This window comes from Stenella coeruleoalba (assembly GCF_951394435.1).
Source record: "Stenella coeruleoalba genome assembly, chromosome: 20".
Taxonomy (NCBI): domain Eukaryota; kingdom Metazoa; phylum Chordata; class Mammalia; order Artiodactyla; family Delphinidae; genus Stenella; species Stenella coeruleoalba.
The window spans coordinates 44,751,255-44,770,859 of record NC_137166.1 but is presented as its reverse complement, the minus strand read 5'-3'; the positions used below and the strand labels follow the sequence as shown (position 1 = coordinate 44,770,859).

The following is a 19,605-nucleotide window of genomic DNA, read 5'->3' as shown; positions in this document are numbered from 1 at the left end:
GAAAAGATACATGCACCCCTATGTTCACAGCAACACTATTTACAATAGCCAAGACATGAAAACAACCTAGATGTCCATCAACAGATGAATGGATAAAGATGTGGTAAATATATACAATGGAATACTACTCAGCCATTAAAAAGAATGAAATAATGCCATTTGCAGCAACATGGATGGACCTAGAGATTATCACACCAAGTGAAGTAAGTCAGAAAGAAAAAGACAAATACCACATGATATCACTTATATGTGGGATCTAAAATACGACACAAATGAACATATCTACAAAACAGAAACAGACTCACAGACATAGAGAACAGACTTGTGGTTGCCAGTGGGGGGCGGGTGAGAGAAGATAGAATTGGGAGTTTGAGATCAGCAGATGCAAACTACTATATATCGGGTGGATAAACAAGGACCTACTGCATTGCACAGGGAACTACATTCAATATCCCATGATACTACCAAATGTGAAATAGATAGCTAGTGGGAAGCAGCTGCATCGCACAGGGAGATCAGCTCAGTGCTCTGTGACCACCTAGAGGGGTGGGATAGGGAGGGTGGGCGGGAGATGCAAGAAGGAGGGGATATGGGGATATATGTATACTTACAGCTGATTCACTTTGTTATACAGCAGAAACTAACACAACATTGTAAAGCAATTATACTCCAATAAAGGTGTTAAAAAATATCTTGTGATAAACCATAATGGAAAAGAATATGAAAAAGTATATATATATTATAACTGAGTCATTTTGCTGTACAGCAGAAATTAACACAACATTGTAAATCAACTATACTTCAATAAAATTAATTTAAAAAAAAGTGATCCAACTTGCAACTAAGTAGAGCCTCTAGAGATGAAATCCAAATCAAGAAGAGAATATTAAAAACTACATTTTTAACATTCAAGAATAATTTTCTGAAATAATGCATGAATATGCATAATGAAAATACACACTATACTGCTGGAGAAAATGACTCAAATTGTCTGTAGCAAAACATTTCCTAATAAAATTATTAGACTAAAATCCATGGGGAATCAAGATAAAAATATCAAGTTACCTATAAGAAAAAGGAAATTCAGTTGTCATTAGACTGCTAAATTCAGTGCCCCAAATAGTGAGGTAGCTCCTACAATATACTTGTGGAAAAACAAATGAGAAAGTCAAAGATTTGACATGCAGCCAAGCTGTCCTTCAGGTACAAGGGACATAAAGAGTTCTAAATGTCTATCAACTGTATGACAACTGTTGAATGGACAAATATAGTTGGTATATTCATGCACTGGAATACTAGTGCATTTGGCAATGCAAACAGTAAGCTATATTTACATACAATATGGATGAATCTCATAAACATACTGTTGCACAAGAGAAGCCAAAAGGTTATATACTATATGACTCCACTTACACATAAGTTCAAAAACAGATGAAACTGATGTATGGTGGTTACTTTGGGGAAGATACTGACTGAACAGGAGCACAAGAGGGACTTCTGGAATGCAGACAATGGTTTATTTCTTGATCTGGGTGCTTATTACATGGGTGTTCCCTTTGTGGTAACTCAAGGTGTACAATTTTGATTGCATTGGTTGTTTGTATCATCATGTATACACTTGTCTGTATATATGATAAACTTCAAAAAAGGTTTATTTTACAAATTATGGAGAAATATATACAAGACAAAATGCAAACAAACAAATAAGCAAGGGCCACGATCTTGAGGATGCTAAAATACTAAAGTCTACCATTCTCAATAAACATATAACAATTATGAATATCTATATATCAACTAACAGCAGGAAATTTCATGAAGCAGAAGTTACAGGTTGTACAAGATAAAATTTCATTAATAATAGAGAATTTTAACATATTTCTCTCAATCCAAGATAAACTAAGTGCAAAACAAATAACTATAGGCTGACCATATATTAGATCATGAAGAAAAATTCATTAATTTCCAATGTTAAAAAATATCACAATGCAGTAAAACTGTAAATTACAAGAGGGGGCCTATGAGCTTTACCTAAAGTTCTAAATTTTATCAATAGGTATTGAGTTCCCCTCATGTCACACAGTTCAAAACACTTCCACAGAACTGAGGCTAAAAAACTATACCACTATATTAGTTTTCTACTACTGAGTAACAAATTATAAATGCAGTGGCTTAAAACAATACAACTTTATTATCTTACTGTTAGGTAAAAGTCTGACATGGTTCTCACTGGGCTAAGAGCAAGGTGTCGGCAAGGCTGTGGTCCTTTCTGCAGGCTCTAGGGGAGAATTAATTTCCTTACATTATCCAGTTCCTAGAGGCCACCAACACTCCTTGGCTCAAGGCTACCTTCCTTTATCTAACCAGCAAATTTGCATCTCTCTGACCACTGTTCTGTGATCACACCTCTCTCTGACTCTAAACTCAGCTGGAAAAGATTTACTGACTTTAAGGACCCAGGTGATTAGTTTGGGCCCAACTGGATAATCTAGGATAATCTCCTCACTTCCAGGTCCTTAACTTAATCCCATTTGCAAAGTTCCTTTTGCCTTGTAAGGTAACACATTCACAGGTGTCCAGACATCCTTGCAGGAGCATTATTCTGCCTACCCCAACCACTCTTAAATGTTCCATCCTCAGATTCCTTCTTTCGGAGGGAATTCTCAAAAGTCCACCTTTCGAGACTCCTGGGAAGATGGCGGAAGAGTAAGATGCGGAGATCACCTTCCTCCCCACATAGACACCAGAAATACATCTACACGTGGAACAACTCCTACAGAACACCTACTGAACGCTGGCAGAAGACCTCAGACCTCCCCAAAGGCAAGAAACTCCCCCACGTACCTGGGTAGGGCAAAAGAAAAAAGAATAAACAGAGACAAAAGAATAGGGACAGGACCTGCACGAGTGGGAGGGAACCATGAAGGAGGAAAGGTTTCCACACACTAGGAAGCCCTATCGCGGGTGGAAACTGCGGGTGGCGGAGGGGGGAAGCTTCAGAGCCGTGGAGGAGAGCGCAGCAACAGGGGTGCGGAGGACAAAGCAGAGAGATTTCCGCACAGAGGATCGGTGCCGACCAGCACTCACCAGCCCAAGAGGCTTGTCTGCTCACCTGCCGAGGCGGGCGGGGCTGGGAGTTGAGGCTCGGGCTTCAGTCGGAGCGCCGGGAGAGGACTGAGGTTGGCGGCGTGAACACAGCCTGCAGGGGGTTAGTGCACCACGGCTAGCTGGGAGGGAGTCCGGGGAAAAGTCTGGACGTGCCGATGAGGCAAGAGACTTTTTCTTCCCTCTTTCTTTCCCGGTGCGCGTGGAGAGGAGATTAAGAGTGCTGCTTAAAGGAGCTCCAGAGATGGGCATGAGCCGCGGCTAAAAGCGTGGACCCCAGAGACGGGCATAAGACGCTAAGGCTGCTGCTGCTGCCGCCACCAAGAAGCCTGTGTGCGAGCACAGGTCACTATCCACACCCCGCTTCTGGGGAGCCTGTGCAGCCCGCCACTGCCAGGTCCCGGGATCCAGGGACAACTTCCCCGGGAGAACGCACGGCGCGCCTCAGGCTGGTGCAACGTAACGCTGGCCTCTGATGCCACAGGCTCACCCCACATCCGTACCCCTCCCTCCCCCAGGCCTGAGTGTGCCAGAGCCCTCGAATCAGCTGCTCCTTTAACCCTGTCCTGTCTGAGCAAAGAACAGACGCCTTCAGGCGACCTACACGCAGAGGCGGGGCCAAATCCAAAGCTGAGCCCCGGGAGCTGTGAGAACAAAGAAGGGAAAGGGAAATCTCTCCCAGCAGCCTCAGAAGCAGCGGATTAAAGCTCCACAATCAACTTGATGTACCCTGCATCTGTGGAATACCTGAATAGACAACCAATCATCCCAAATTGAGGAGGTGGACTTTGAGAGCAAGATTTATGATTTTTTCCCCTTTTCCTCTTTTTGTGAGTGTGTATGTGTATGCTTCTATGTGAGATTTTGTCTCTATAGCTTTGCTTTCACCATTTGTCCTAAGGTTCTATCTGTCCTTTTTTTTTTAACTTAAAAATTTTTTTTCTTAATAATTATTTTTTATTTTAATAACTTTATTTTATTTTACCTTATTTTATTTTATTTTACCCTCTTTCTATTTTTCTTTCTTTCGACTTTTTTTCCCTTTTATTCTGAGCCATGTGAATGAAAGGCTCTTGGTGCTGCAGCCAGGAGTCAGTTCTGTGCCTCTGAGGTGGGAGAGCCAACTTCAGGACACTGGTCCACAAGAGAACTCCTAGCTCCACGTAATATCAAATGGCGAAAATCTCCCAGAGATCTCCATCTCAACACTAGCACCCAGCTTCACTAAACGACCAGCAAGCTACAGTGCTGGACACCCTATGCCAAACAACTAGCAAGACAGGAACACAACCCCACCCATTAGCAGAGAGGCTGCCTAAAATCATAAGTCCACAGACACCCCAAAACACACCACCAAACGTGGACCTGCCCACCAGAAAGACAAGATCCAGCCTCATCCACCATAACACAGGCACTAGTCCCCTCAACCAGGAAGCCTACACAACCCACTGAACCAACTTTAGCCACTGGGGACAGACACCAAAAACAACGGGAACTACAAACCTGCAGCCTGCAAAAAGGAGACCCCAAACATAGTAAGAAGCAAAATGAGAAGACAAAAAAACATACAGCAGATGAAGGAGCAAGATAAAAACCCACCAGACCTAATAAATGAAGAGGAAATAGGCAGTCTACCTGAAAAAGAATTGAGAATAATGATAGTAAAGATGATCCAAAATCTTGGAAATAGAATGGACAAAATGAAAGAAACATTTAACAAGGACCTAGAAGAACTAAAGATGAGACAACCAACGATGAACAACACAATAAATGAAATTAAGAATACTCTAGATGGGATCAGTAGCAGAATAACTGAGGCAGAAGAACGGATAAGTGACCTGGAAGATAAAATAGTGGAAATAACGACTGCAGAGCAGAATAAAGAAAAAAGAATGAAAAGAACTGAGGATAGTCTCAGAGACCTCTGGGACAACATTAAACACACCAACATTCAAATTATAGGGGATCCAGAAGAAGAAGAGAAAAAGAAAGGGACTGAGAAAATATTTGAAAAGATTTAGTTGAAAACTTCCCTAATATGGGAAAGGAAATAGTTAATCAAGTCCAGGAAGCATAGAGAGTCCCATAAAGGATAAATCCCAGGAGAAATATGCCAAGACACATATTAATCAAACTGTCAAAAATTAAATACAAAGAAAACATATTAAAAGCAGCAAGGGAAAAACAACAAATAACACACAAGGGAATCCCCATAAGCTTAACAGCTGATCTTTCAGCAGAAACTCTGCAAGCCAGAAGGGACTGGCAGGACATATTTAAAGTGATGAAGGAGAAAAACCTGCAACCAAGATTACTCTACCCAACAAGGATCTCATTCAGATTTGATGGAGAAATTAAAACCTTTACAGACAAGCAAAAGCTGAGAGAGTTCAGCACCACCAAACCAGCTCTACAACAAATGCTAAAGGAACTTCTCTAGACAAGAAACACAAGAGAAGGAAAAGACCTATAATAACGAACCCAAGACAATTAAGAAAATGGGAATAGAAATATACATATCGATAATTACCTTTAATGTAAATGGACTAAATGCTCCCACCAAAAGACACAGATTGGTTGAATGGATACAAAAACAAGACACATATATATGCTGTCTACAAGAGACCGACTTGAGACCTAGAGACACATACAGACTGAAAGTAAGGGGATGGAAAAAGATATTCCATGCAAATGGAAAACACAAGAAAGCTGGAGTAGCAATTCTCATATCAGACAAAATAGACTTTAAAATAAAGACTATTAGAAGAGACAAAGAAGGACACTACATAATGATCAAGGGATCAATCCAAGAAGAAGATATAACAATTGTAAATATTTATGCACCCAACATAGGAGCACCTCAATACATAAGGCAAATACTACCAGCCATAAAAGGTGAAATCGACAGTAACACATTCATAGTAGGGGACTTTAACACCCCACTTTCACCAATGGACAGGTCATCCAAAATGAAAATAAATAAGGAAACACAAGCTTTAAATGATACATTAAACAAGATGGACTTAATTGACATTTATAGGACATTCCATCCGAAAACAATAGAATACACATTTTTCTCAAGTGCTCATGGAACATTCACCAGGATAGATCATATCTTGGGTCACAAATCATTCCTTGGCAAATTTAAGAAAATTGAAATTGTATTAAGTATCTTTTCCCACCACACACTATGAGACTAGATATCAATTACAGGAGAAGATCTGTAAAAAATACAAACAAATGGAGGCTAAACAATACACTACTTAATAACGAAGCGACCACTGAAGAAATCAAAGAGGAAATCAAAATATACCTAGAAACAAATGACAATGGAGACACGATGACCCAAAACCTATGGGATGCAGAAAAAGCAGTTCTAAGAGGGAAGTTTATAGCAATACAATCCTACCTTAAGAAACAGGAAACATCTCGAATAAACAACCTAACCTTGCACCTAAAGCAACTAGAGAAAGAAGAACAAAAAAACCCCCAAAGTTAGCAGAAGGAAAGAAATCATAAAGATCAGGTCAGAAATAAATGAAAAAGAAATGAAGGGAACGATAACAAAGATCAATAAAACTAAAAGCTGGTTCTTTGAGAAGACGAACAAAATTGAAAAACCATTAGCCAGACTCATCAAGAAAAAGAGGGAGAAGACTCAAATCAATAGAATTAGAAATGAAAAAGGAGAAGTAACAACTGACACTTCAGAAATACAAAAGATCATGAGAGATTACTACAAGCAACTATATGCCAATAAAATGGACAAGCTAGAAGAAATGGACAAATTCTTAGAAATGCAAACCTGCCAAGACTGAATCATGAAGAAATAGAAAATATGAACAGACCAATCACAAGCACTGAAATTGAAACAGTGACTAAAAATCTTCCAACAAACAAAAGCCCAGGACCAGATGGCTTCACAGGCGAATTCTATCAAACATTTAGAGAAGAGCTAACACCTATCCTTCTCACACTCCTCCAAAATATAGCAGAGGGAGGAACACTCCTAAACTCATTCTACAAGACCACCATCACCTTGGTACAAAAACCAGACAAGGATGTCACAAAGAAAGAAAACTACAGGCCAATATCACTGATGAACATAGATGCAAAAATCCTCAACAAAATACTAGCAAACAGAATCCAACAGCACATTAAAAGGATCATACACCATGATTAAGTGGGGTTTATTCCAGAAATGCAAGGATTCTTCAATATATGCAAATCAATCAATGTGATAAACCATATTAACAAATTGAAGGAGAAAAACCATATGATCATCTCAATAGATGCAGAGAAAGCTTTCAACAAAATCAACACCCATTTATGATAAAAACCCTGCAGAGAGTAGGCATAGAAGGAACTTTCCTCAACATAATAAAGGCCATATATGACAAACCCACAGCCAACATCGTCCTCAATGGTGAAAAACTGAAAGCATTTCCACTAAGATCAGGAACAAGACAAGGTTGCCCACTCTCACCACTTTTATTCAACATAGTTTTGGAAGTTTTAGCCACAGCAATCAGAGAAGAAAAGGGAATAAAAGGAATCCAAATCGGAAAAGAAGAAGTAAAGCTTCACTGTTTGCAGATGACATGATACTATACACAGAGAATCCTAAAGATGCTACCAGAAAACTACTAGAGCTAATCAATGAATTTGGTAAAGTAGCAGGATACAAAATTAATGCACAGAAATCTCTGGCATTCCTATACACTAATGATGAAAAATATGAAAGTGAAATCAAGAAAACACTCCCATTTACCACTGCAACAAAAAGAATAAAATATCTAGGAATAAACCTACCTAAGGACACAAAAGACCTGTATGCAGAAAGTTATAAGACACTGATGAAAGAAATTAAAGAGGATACAAACAGATGGAGATATATACCATGTTCTTGGATTGGAAGAATCAACATTGTGAAAATGACTCTACTACCCAAAGCAATCTACAGATTCAATGCAATCCCTATCAAACTACCACTGGCATTTTTCACAGAACTAGAACAAAAAATTTCACAATTTGTATGGAAACACAAAAGACCCCGAATAGCCGAAGCAATCTTGAGAACAAAAAAAAGAGCTGGAGGAATCAGGCTCCCTGACTTCAGACTATACTACAAAGCTACAGTAATCAAGACAGTATGGTACTGGCATAAGAACAGAAAGATAGATCAATGGAACAGGATAGAAAGCCCAGAGATAAACCCATGCACATACGGTCACCTTATCTTTGATAAAGGAGGCAGGAATGTACAGTGGAGAAAGGACAGCCTCTTCAATAAGTGGCGCTGGGAAAACTGGACAGGTACATGTAAAAGTAGGAGATTAGATCACTCCCTAACACCATACACAAAAATAAGCTCACAATGGATTAAAGACCTAAATGTAAGGCCAGACACTGTCAAACTCTTAGAGGAAAATATAGGCAGAACACTGTATGACATAAATCACAGCAAGATCCTTTTTGACCCACCTCCTAGAGAAATGGAAATAAAAACAAAAATAAACAAATGGGACCTGATGAAACTTCAAAGCTTTTGCACAGTAAAGGAAACCATAAACAAGACCAAAAGACAACCCTCAGAATGGGAGAAAGTATTTGCAAATGAAGCAACTGACAAAGGAATAATTTCCAAAATTTACAAGCAGCTCATGCAGCTCAATAACAAAAAAACAAACAACCCAATCCAAAAATGGGCAGAAGACCTAAATAAACATTTCTCCAAAGAAGATATATAGACTGCCAACAAACACATGAAAGAATGCTCAACATCATTAATCATTAGAGAAATGCAAATCAAAACTACAATGAGATATCATCTCACACCAGTCAGAATGGCCATCATCAAAAAATCTAGAAACAATAAATGCTGGAGAGGGTGTGGAGAAAAGGGAACACTCTTGCACTGCTGGTGGGAATGTGAATTGGTACAGCCACTATGGAGAACAGTATGGAGGTTCGTTAAAAAACTACAAATAGAACTAGCATATGACCCAGCAATCCCACTACTGGGCATATACCCTGAGAAAACTATAATTCAAAAAGAGTCATGTACCAAAATGTTCATTGCAGTTCTATTTACAATAGTCAGGAGATGGAAGCAACCTAAGTGTCCATCATCGGATGAATGGATAAAGAAGATGTGGCACATATATACAATGGAATATTACTCAGCCATAAAAAGAAACAAAATTGAGCTATTTGTAATGAGGTGGATAGACCTAGAGTCTGTCACACAGAGTGAAGTAAGTCAGAAAGAGAAAGACAAATACCATATGCTAACACATATATATGGAACCTAAGAATAAAAAACTGTCATGAAGAACCTTGGGGTAAGACAGGAATAAAGACACAGACCTACTAGAGAATGGACTTGAGGATACGGGAAGGGGGAAGGGTAAGCTGTGACAAAGCGAGAGAGAGGCATGGACATATATACACTACCAAACGTAAGGTAGATAGCTAGTGGGAAACAGCCGCATAGCACAGGGAGATCAGCTCGGTGCTTTGTGACCGCCTGGAGTGGGGGGGATAGGGAGAGTGGGAGGGAGGGAGACGTAAGAGGGAAGAGATATGGGAACATATGTATATGTATATGTATAACTGATTCACTTTGTTATAAAGCAGAAACCAACACACCATTGTAAAGCAATTACACTCCAATAAAGATGTAAAAAAAAAGAAAGACAAATAATACAACAAGCAAAACTCTTGAAAAATAAATGAGGATACTAATACTTTGTACCTCATGGATTATTGAAGTGATTAATTACTCTTAGAAGAATGTGCAGCACATAGCTAATAGAATATTTATTGTTAACAACTGCCTTCATAAAGGGCAAAGAAAAACATATTTTAATAGGAATTAGGTGCAATGCTGAAAGAAAAGAAAGAGCTCCCGGTATTAGGAATAATGATACGGAGACAGTTATTTAAAATAGAAATTGAAAGCAAGTAAATTATTAAGCAAAGGGCTTCCCTGGTGGCGCAGTGGTTGAGAGTCTGCCTGCCGATGCAGGGGGCATGGGTTCGTGCCCCGGTTCGGGAAGATCCCACATGCCGCGGAGCGGCTAGGCCTGTGAGCCATGGCAGCTGAGCCTGCGCGTCCAGAGCCTGTGCTCCGCAACGGGAGTGGCCACAACAGTGAGAGGCCCGCATACCGCAAAAATATATATATATATATATAATTATTAGCAAACTTTCATTTCCTTCTATTTGTACTTTCCACCGAGGAGGTGCCAATGTATTGATTATTGCTACAGTCTAATTTATTTTACCACGTGGTATCACTATCATTGCATGATAAAGAAGATCACATAGGACTTCCCTGGTGGCACAGTGGTTAAGAATCTGGCTAAGACCACACACTATAAAACTCAGAGGCAAACAAAGGAAAAACACTCTTTGACATAGATCACAGCAAGATCTTCTTTAACCCACCTCCTAGAGTAATGGAAATAAAAACAAAAATAAACAAATGGCAGTTAATTAAACTTAAAAGCTTTTGCACCACAAAGGAAACCATAAACAAGACGAAAGACAACCCTCAGAATGGGAGGAAGTATTTGCAAATGAAACAAAGGACAAAGGATTAATCTCCAAAATATACAAACAGCTCATGGAGCTCAACATCAAAAGACAAACAGTCCAATTAAAAAGTGGGCGGGGGTTCCCTGGTGGCGTACCGGTTGAGTCCGCCTGCGGATGCAGGGGACACGGGTTCGTGCCCTGGTCTGGGAAGATCCCACACGCTGTGGAGCGTCTAGGACCATGAGCCATGGCCGCTGAGCCTGTGCGTCCAGAGCCTGCGCGTCCTGAGCCTGTGCTCCGCAACGGGAGAGGCCACAACAGTGAGAGGCCTGCGTACCGCAAAAAAAAAAAAAAAAAAAAAAAAGGGCGGAAGACCTAAATAGACATTTCACCAAGGAAGACACACAGATGGCTAAGAGGCACATGAAAGATACCCAACATCACTAATTATTAGAGAAATGCAAATCAAAACTACAATGAGGTATCACCTCATGCCGGTTGGCATGGCCATTATGAAAAAATCTAGAAACAATAAATGCTGGAAAGGGTGTGGTGAAAAGGGAACCCTCCTGTACTGTTGGTGGAATGTAAACTGATACAGCAACTATGGAAAACAGTATGGTCGTTCCTTAAGAAACTAAAAATAGAACTACCATACGACCCAGCAATCTCACTACTGGGCATATACCCTGAGAAAACCATAATTCAAAAAGAGTCACGTACCACAATGTTCCTTGCAGCACTATTTACAATAGCCAGGACATGGAACCAACATAAATGTCCATCGACAGATGAATGGATAAAGAAGATGTGGCACATATATACAATGCAATATTACTCAGCCATAAAAATAAATGAAATTGAGTTATTTGTAGTGAGGTGGATGGACCTAGAGTCTGTCATACAGAGTAAAGTAAGTCAGAAAGAGAAAACGAATACTGCATGTTGACACATATATATGGAACCTAAAAAAAATGGTACTGATGAACCTAGTTGCAGGGCAGGAATAAAGACATAGACATAGAGAATGGATTTGAGGACACGGGGTGGGGGAAGGGTAAGCTGGGACGAAGTGAGAGAGTGGCATGGACATATATACACTACCAAATGTAAGATAAATAGCTAGTGGGAAGCAGCCGCATAGCACAGGGAGATCAGCTCGGTGCTTTGTGATGACCTAGAGGGGTGGGATAGGGAGGATGGGAGGGAGGCTCAAGAGAGAGGGGATATGGGGACATATGTATGCATGTGGCTGATTCACTTTTGTGTACAACAGAAACCAACACAGTATTGTAAAGCAATTATACTCCAATAAAGATCTATTTTAAAAAAAAAGAGTCATGTACCAAAATGTTCATTGCAGCTCTATTTACAATAGCCAGGAGATGGAAACAACCTAAGTGTCCATCATCGGATGAATGGATAAAGAAAATGTGGCACATATATACAATGGAATATTACTCAGCCATAAAAAGAAACGAAATTGAGTTATTTGTAGTGAGGTGGATGGACATAGAGTCTGTCATACAGAGTGAAGTAAGTCAGAAAGAGAAAGACAAATACCGTATGCTAACACGTATATATGGAATCTAAGAAAAAAAAATGTCATGAAGAACCTAGGGGTAAGATGGGAATAAAGACACAGACCTACTAGAGAATGGACTTGAGGATATGCGGACGGGGAAGGGTAAGCTGTGACAGAGTGAGAGAGTGGCATGGACATTTATACACTACCAAACGTAAAATAGATAGCTAGTGGGAAGCGCCGCATAACACAGGGAGATCAACTCGGTGCTTTGTGATCACCTTGATGGGTGGGATAGGGAGGGTGGCAGGGAGGGAGATGCAAGAGGGAGGCGATATGGGAACATATGTATAACTGATTCACTTTGTTATAAAGCTGAAACTAAGACACCATTGTAAAGCAATTATACTCTAATAAAGATGTAAAAAAAAAAAAAAAGTCCCCCTTTGTAGCCCAACACTACCTCTCCAACACTGCCGTGAATCCAACCAGAATAAGCAACAGTATCCCCTGCATCCATGTTTACGTGCATCATAAAAAGCCCTAGGCTCCTTGATCATCTCTCTTTTCAGACACTCTACTCCCCATCAGTTGGATGTCCCATTTTCTCACCCCTCCTCAACTCCTGACACTTTCCAATATGCCCTCTGGAATTCACAGTCATAAACCCCTCTTTTATCCTCAACCACCTCCCTGAACACTCCCTTCACCTTTGGATCTAACAGAAACCTGGCTCTCTCCAGAGGACTCTCGCAGCCCTCTCTACTTTTTTTTTTTTTTTCCCTCCCTACAGCCTCTTGCCACTGGGTCTGGAAGTGGGGCAGGTGTCCTCCTTGCTCTTATTACTCTCAGACCTTTCTCCCTTTGTCCTCCACAAAAGCTCTACCTTTGAATTTCATGCCAAGAGATCATATATAACTCACCACCACCTCACTGTTGCTGACATCTACCAAACACTGTATATTTCCTTCCCCTTGTTTTTTCAAAACTTGAGCTCCTGGCTCACTCGCTGCAACGCTACTACCCTTCTTTTATTCTTGCAATTTCAGTACACACCACACAGATGAGTCTGGCTTACTCACACTTACCTGTACTTCTTTTCCTTCTCTCATGGCTCATTCCCACCAGCATACCGATAGGTTACTTCTCCCACACCAGCTGCTGTTCCATTTTCATATTTACAGAAAAACTCTTCGAATATGTGGTCTACACTCTCCCATTCCTCTCCCCTCATTCTACGTTACCCTACTCCAATCCAACTAATAGTCCCACAGAAACTGCTCTCCACACATTCACGAATGACTGTGAATGTTACTAAACGCAACGCTCAATTCTTTGTCTCTGGCCCCATAGTTGCTGCTACCATATTTACACACACGGTCACGCACATGGTGGCGCAGTCACAATCATATACATGCACAGTCACACCTAAATTACAATCACATACTGCTCCCGTCACCAGCGCACCGTCCACATACACACACACACACACACCTCTACGGTTCCCATGCGATCACTCCCACACCTTGCTTCTGTATCAATTTCACACAAGCATCCAAGGTTCCCTTTCGCGATCGCTAGCGCGCGCGGACACACATACTCAACTCCCCACCGTCTTCCTTCTCACACCTGCTGGCTGGTAAAGCCTCAGACTCCGAAAATGTTAGCCCCTCACTGCCCTCTCCCGCAGCGGCGGCCTCGGCCTCTCAGGGGTCATTCCCCTTCCGGGTCTTAGACTCACTCGACTTTGCGGTTCCCTCAAGCTGTGGATGTTCCTCAGGGACTCGCGCACGACCCCTGCTATGGTCCTGAAAGGGCCGGTGTGCGGACAGAACTTTGCCTCGGATACGGCGGACACTGGGAAATGACTGGAGCCGGGACAAACTTTAAGAGCCCAGAGCCTAGTGGTCTCCATTCACAGGCCTCGGTCTTGGACCCTATCACTTCGCTCGGCAAAGACCATTGTCCTCACACCTCTCTATCTTTGGCAAGCGTCAACGAATTCCAGGCCGCGTTTAGAACGCAAGTCTCAACTGCTGAGTCCACGCTGCTCTTCCTCCGCAAACAAATGGCCCTCTCTGAGAACTTGGACCATAAGCCAACTCGGTCTTTCGACGGGAAGTAGCCGTGAACGCGATGGCCCCCGGGAAATGTAGTCCAGAGCCGTGGAAACTACCTCTGGAAGGAGCGTGCAATTCTTTTCTTTGCAAGCTCGCCGCCTGGGCATGTGACACATATGATGTGGCAGAAAGGTCTTGCACCTCGGCCTGGCCGGGTGGAAACCTCTTATCCCACAAGCCCCGGCTTGAGGGTAGGATAAAGGGGAGGATCTATGGGGCACCCCTCGGGAGAGGGAGAGGTGTGTCCCCTGCCTGTGAAGCCACTGGAGCTCCTCCTTGAACCCAGGTATAATATCCTTCACATCAGCGGACAAATACCTTATTCCAATTACCCTTAAATTGGTTTAAATTAATGTTCATGGTTACATTCGTATTGTGTAAATGTTATTCATGTCTGAGCCATTCTTTTTGCTGAAGTTAATACTTGCCAGCTTTTCTCATTTGTGTCCTTTCCTATGTGCTTGTCATTTAGATGTATATCTAAACTTTCTGATGGAGGAGTAATTTTTTCAGTATTTTCAAAATCATCAGGTAACCTTTAAATATTTTTTCTTTAATTTTTTTATTGTGAAATAAAAAACACCTGAAGAATACTGCATAGAATGTGTAAGTTCAGTGTAACGCCGTACAAGTGAAGAAACAGTACATTGTTGTGGTGCTCCAAGGACAAAGAACAATATAAACTCAAAGGGCCAACATTGCCAGAACAAAGAGTTACAGGACTCTTATCACTCTGTCACATTGCAACCATTACAATGTCCCAGAGCCCTCCCAAGCAGCATGCCCTGTCCCTTTCCCGTCTCATATAAGGAAAGATATTTGTCCCGTTCTTCTCACGCTCTGCACACTGAAAGTATACACACCTTGCCCAATCAGCAGATGACTCGCAGCTTCCTTTGTTCCCTGGCTATAAAAACAGACCAGTAACCCTTGCTCAGGGTCTCCCTGGCTATCAGGAAGTCGGCCCGCTGTTCTGGCAGCGACCCTTCCCTCTAATAAATTCTATCTTCTTTTCATTCTGCCTTGTGTCTGGAAATTCTTTTCCAACCCACGTTCGTACCATGACAACTGTGGGTACCTCAAGAAGAAACACCCACCCTATATGATCATTTCTGACCCCTCAGACCCCAGCTGACCACTATCCTGATTGTTAATGTAATAATATCTTGTTTGTCACTTATCTATCTTTGAAATTTACATAAATGCAATCAAATTGTATGACTCTCTTACCTTGCTGAGTTGTTAAAACTCCTAACTGGATTAACTCAAAACTCCACACTAAAGGCTTTGCAGAAGTAAATGTATGCCCCCATTCAGGGATAAAAACTATTTTCCTCAGTTACTATGGTGTTGCAGGACCCCAAGATCAACCCTCCCTCCGAGGTTCAATGATTCACTGGGAGAACTCACAGCAAAACATACAAAGCAAAATCAGCAAAAAAGAAAAGGTGCATTGGGCAAAGTCCAGGAAAAACCAGCCACATGCTTCCAAGGATCCTTTCCCAGTAGAGTTACCCAGGCCATTAATACATGTGAAATAGTACCAACCAGGGAAGCTCATTAGAAATTCAGTACCTAGGGTTTTTATTGGAGCCTGGTCACATAGGCAGTCTCTGCCTGGCACATACCAGAATTTCAGACTCTCAGAAGGAAAGCAGGTATTTAGCATAAATTATATTGTTTGCACAAACACTTTAGGCACAGTAAGCCATTCTTATCAGTGAGGATAATGGGAATCTTCTCAAAATCCAAGTTCCAGTTGCAAGCCAAGGGCCAAACTTCAAGCAGGCCTTTCTAAGGATAAGAAGTCTCAGGTCTGCTACGTTAATCCTTTTCTGCACACTACTGTCCTAAACAAAATGTCTGGCTTTCAACAACAACAAAAAATTTCAGGGCATATGAAAAGGCAAGAAAAATCAAGACACTCCCAAAACACAAAGCAACAATCAGAACTAGACTCAGGTGTTCTTAGCTTGTTGCTGCATAACTTCAATCTCTGCCTCTGCCCTCACACAGCCTTCTTCTATCTTCTGTCTATTGTAAGTGGATTTAGGTCACAACCAGATAATTGGGATAATCTCAGCTAGCGATCCTTAACTTAATTACATCTGTAAAGACCCTTTTTTCCAAATAAGGTCACATTCACAGGTCCTGGGGGTTAGGATGTGGACATATCTCTGGGGTGTCACCATTAAACCCAAAACAACCTGTTACTATATTTAGTTTTATCCTAATAGATTTCCTTAGAATTCTCCTCTTATGTCACTGATCTCAGTGGTTTAGCAGAGCAAAGACCAAACTCTTGATCTACCCACCAAAACTTGCTCATTCTATAGTTTTATCTTAGTAAATGACAATTCTGGTCTTCTAGTTTCTTGGGCTGCAATATTTGGGTTGGCCTAGGTTCCTCTCTTTCTCTCATATCCCACATCAAATCTATTACCAGATCCATTTAGCTCTATCTTCAAAATATATCTAGAATCCAACTATTTCTCCTAACTACCACTGCTATCACCCTAGACCGAGTCACCATTATCTCTTACCTGGATTATTCCAACAGCCCATTGACTAGTTTCCCTGCTTCCTTTTTTGTCCCCCTACACCCTACTCTCTACTCAGCACCCCAAATGATGTCTTTTAAATATAAGATCATGTCACTCTTCTGTTCAAAACCCACTATTGCTTTTACATCTTGCTAAGACTAACCAAACTTCTTAAAATATTCTCCAAGGCCTTACATAATTTGTCCTCTCATTAGATCTTTCACCTCATCTACTGCTCTCTACTTTGTCATGCTGGTCTATTTACTGCTCCTTGGATACACCAGGCTTGTATCTAACTTATGGCATTTATGTTTAGCTGTTTTCTCTGCTTATAATGCTCTTTATCCAAATATCTTCAAATGTCACTGCTTCTTCCTTTTGTTTTTGATCAAATATTTTCTTCTTAGGAAGGCTTTTCCTAACCATTCTATTTAAAATCACAACTCCCTTGTCACTCACTGTCTTATTTTCAAGCTTCATTTTTCTCTACAGATCTTACCTTTATCTGGAACACTATATACTTCATTTACACGTTCACTGGTCACTTTCCCAGACTAGAATGTAAACTCCTTGAGGACGGGAAATTTGGACCGTTTTGTTCATGGATGCTTTCCTAGGGCTTAGAACAGCACCTGGCACAGATAAAGGGCTCCATAAATATCTGCTGAATGAAGAAATACATTTTGACAGCAACAGGAAATAGGCACTTTCATAAATTTTTTGGTGGAAATGGAACGTGATTCATCTTTTGTGGACTGCAAATACTTATACATAACCTCTGACCCAGCACTTAGAAGAAATCGAAAGATGCACATGCACATCTGTGCAAAGCTGAATATATAAGGATTTCATTCCAAAATTGCATAAACCTGAAAACATCCTAAAAATTCACTAACATAGTATTAGTTAAAGTATGACATTTCCCCAACCATAAAGCATTATACCACCATAAGAAAAAGGAATATATATTAATATGGAATGTCTTCTAAGAAATAATAGTGAGTAAAAAACAAGGTGCTTTATACTATACTAACATTTGTGAAAAATAAAGATGTTATATATACAGATATGTTGGTATAATCATAGAATAACTCAAAGTAGTTAACATAAGAAACTAGTCACTGTAGATACATGTGGAGAAGAGAAATACTGAAAGGGAGACTTCTTTTTTCACTTTAACCTTATTTAAATTTTTAAAATCGATGAGATGATTCCTTTAAAAACAATTATGAAGTAAAAAACTTGGCAGAGAGGGGAGCTAAGAGGAAAGTAGCAATGATTTCTAAGCTAGCAGCTTCTCGTGGTAAAGGAGATTGCTGAAATATGACTGTGGGAAGTCAATGACAATGGTAAACTATAACCCTGAAGCTTTTAGCAATGGAAAGATAGAAAATGGAATGTAATAAGAAGAAACAGCAGCATGAAACATAAGAGTTTTAAAAGACTACAGATGTATGAAGGACTGACTGCATATGTAGGCTATGAAAATGAAGAGAATATGGTCCTCTAGGATCTGCTTAAATAAAGAGGGCACTGATAGAGGAAGAATGATGAGTGAAGGATTCACATCAACTAAAACTCAAGAAGAGTAGGGTCTATATAGCAAAACCTGGAAAACATTTTATGATGTAAATTGCCTCACTGAACACCTATCTGTGCTCTCCCTTGTCCCAGGCACATCTGCCTGGTTCCCACTCATTCACTTGTACAGAAAAGGCTCCCACTCCTTTTCATTTCTTCTACTCACCACCTATGGCCTATTTTCTTGTCCTAAGTTGAAGATTTCATGCAGTTTGGTGATGTGAGAGCCTGTATATAGGAAAATCACAAAAGGCTTGAATTCAAGCACCATCTCCAAACTCAGACTGACCTTGGGCCTTTAAGGAAATTACCATATAAAGAGGAACAAAGCAAATAACCTTTTGCCTTAAAGGTTGAGCATATACAATCGTGTCACAGAGGGCTTGAGAATATCTGAAGCCTACATCTCAAAGCTGAACCCATTATGCCATGTAAAGATTCTAAATACATCAGAGATGTCACTTTACTTTCAAAAGTTGGATTATACGGAGAAGTTATCCATACATAATGTGGCTATGTTGCTCTAGTTCTCCAGCATCATATACCTATACAACTTCCTCTAAACATCTTTCAATTGTGGCTGAGCCTCCTGGTTGAACTGAACAATCACATCTCTGAATATTTACCTCATCAATGTCTCCCAAGGAACAGAGAAGAGAAAAACGTCTGGGGATAAGTTTGTGGACATAACCCAAAACAGGCACCCCCATAATAAAATACACCCTGTTTAAAAAGCCATACTGATGCAGTATTCTATTCCAGAACAAAATGTTTGGAATCTTAAGTGTTTATATTAAAATGGTATAAGTTATTTATTATATCAACAGGGAGCTTTTTCTCCTTAAAACTGAATCTACAGGAAGACATATCCTATTATCTCAGTTTGAAGAGGAAATGAGGCTGAGAGGATTCAGATTCCTCCACTATCTCAGCCACCCATGCAGTGGCCCACAATCACGTGATGACACACATATTTTCATACACACACAATCTTGCCCTACCACGTGCACACACACACAATTACTCCCAACCACACAAGCCCACAATATGACCCTCCATCCTCACAAAGCCACTTATAATCTTGATCCCACCTCTCTCTCACACTCATCAATTTTACCTGCATGCAGTCTCTCTTCCATTCAACTAACCCCTAAATGTAGTCACACACGCAATCTCATCACGGTCTCACACT

At 40.7% G+C, this 19,605-nt stretch overlaps 1 protein-coding gene across 5 annotated transcripts in view; it reads right to left on the bottom strand.

Annotated features, from left to right (window-relative positions):
* The window catches only part of LOC307178886 (uncharacterized protein), a 37,364-nt gene extending 19,917 nt beyond the window's left edge, over positions 1-17,447 (bottom strand). For 2 of the 5 annotated variants that reach the window (XM_079907536.1, XM_079907538.1), the window contains exon 1: positions 17,332-17,447. The gene's annotated coding sequence lies outside the window, so the exon portion shown is untranslated. Of the gene's footprint in view, positions 1-13,910; positions 14,328-17,331 lie in introns of those variants that run through there. The other 3 variants (XM_079907534.1, XM_079907537.1, XM_079907535.1) reach the window with 2 other exon arrangements.
* Positions 17,448-19,605: the final 2,158 nt, after the last annotated feature.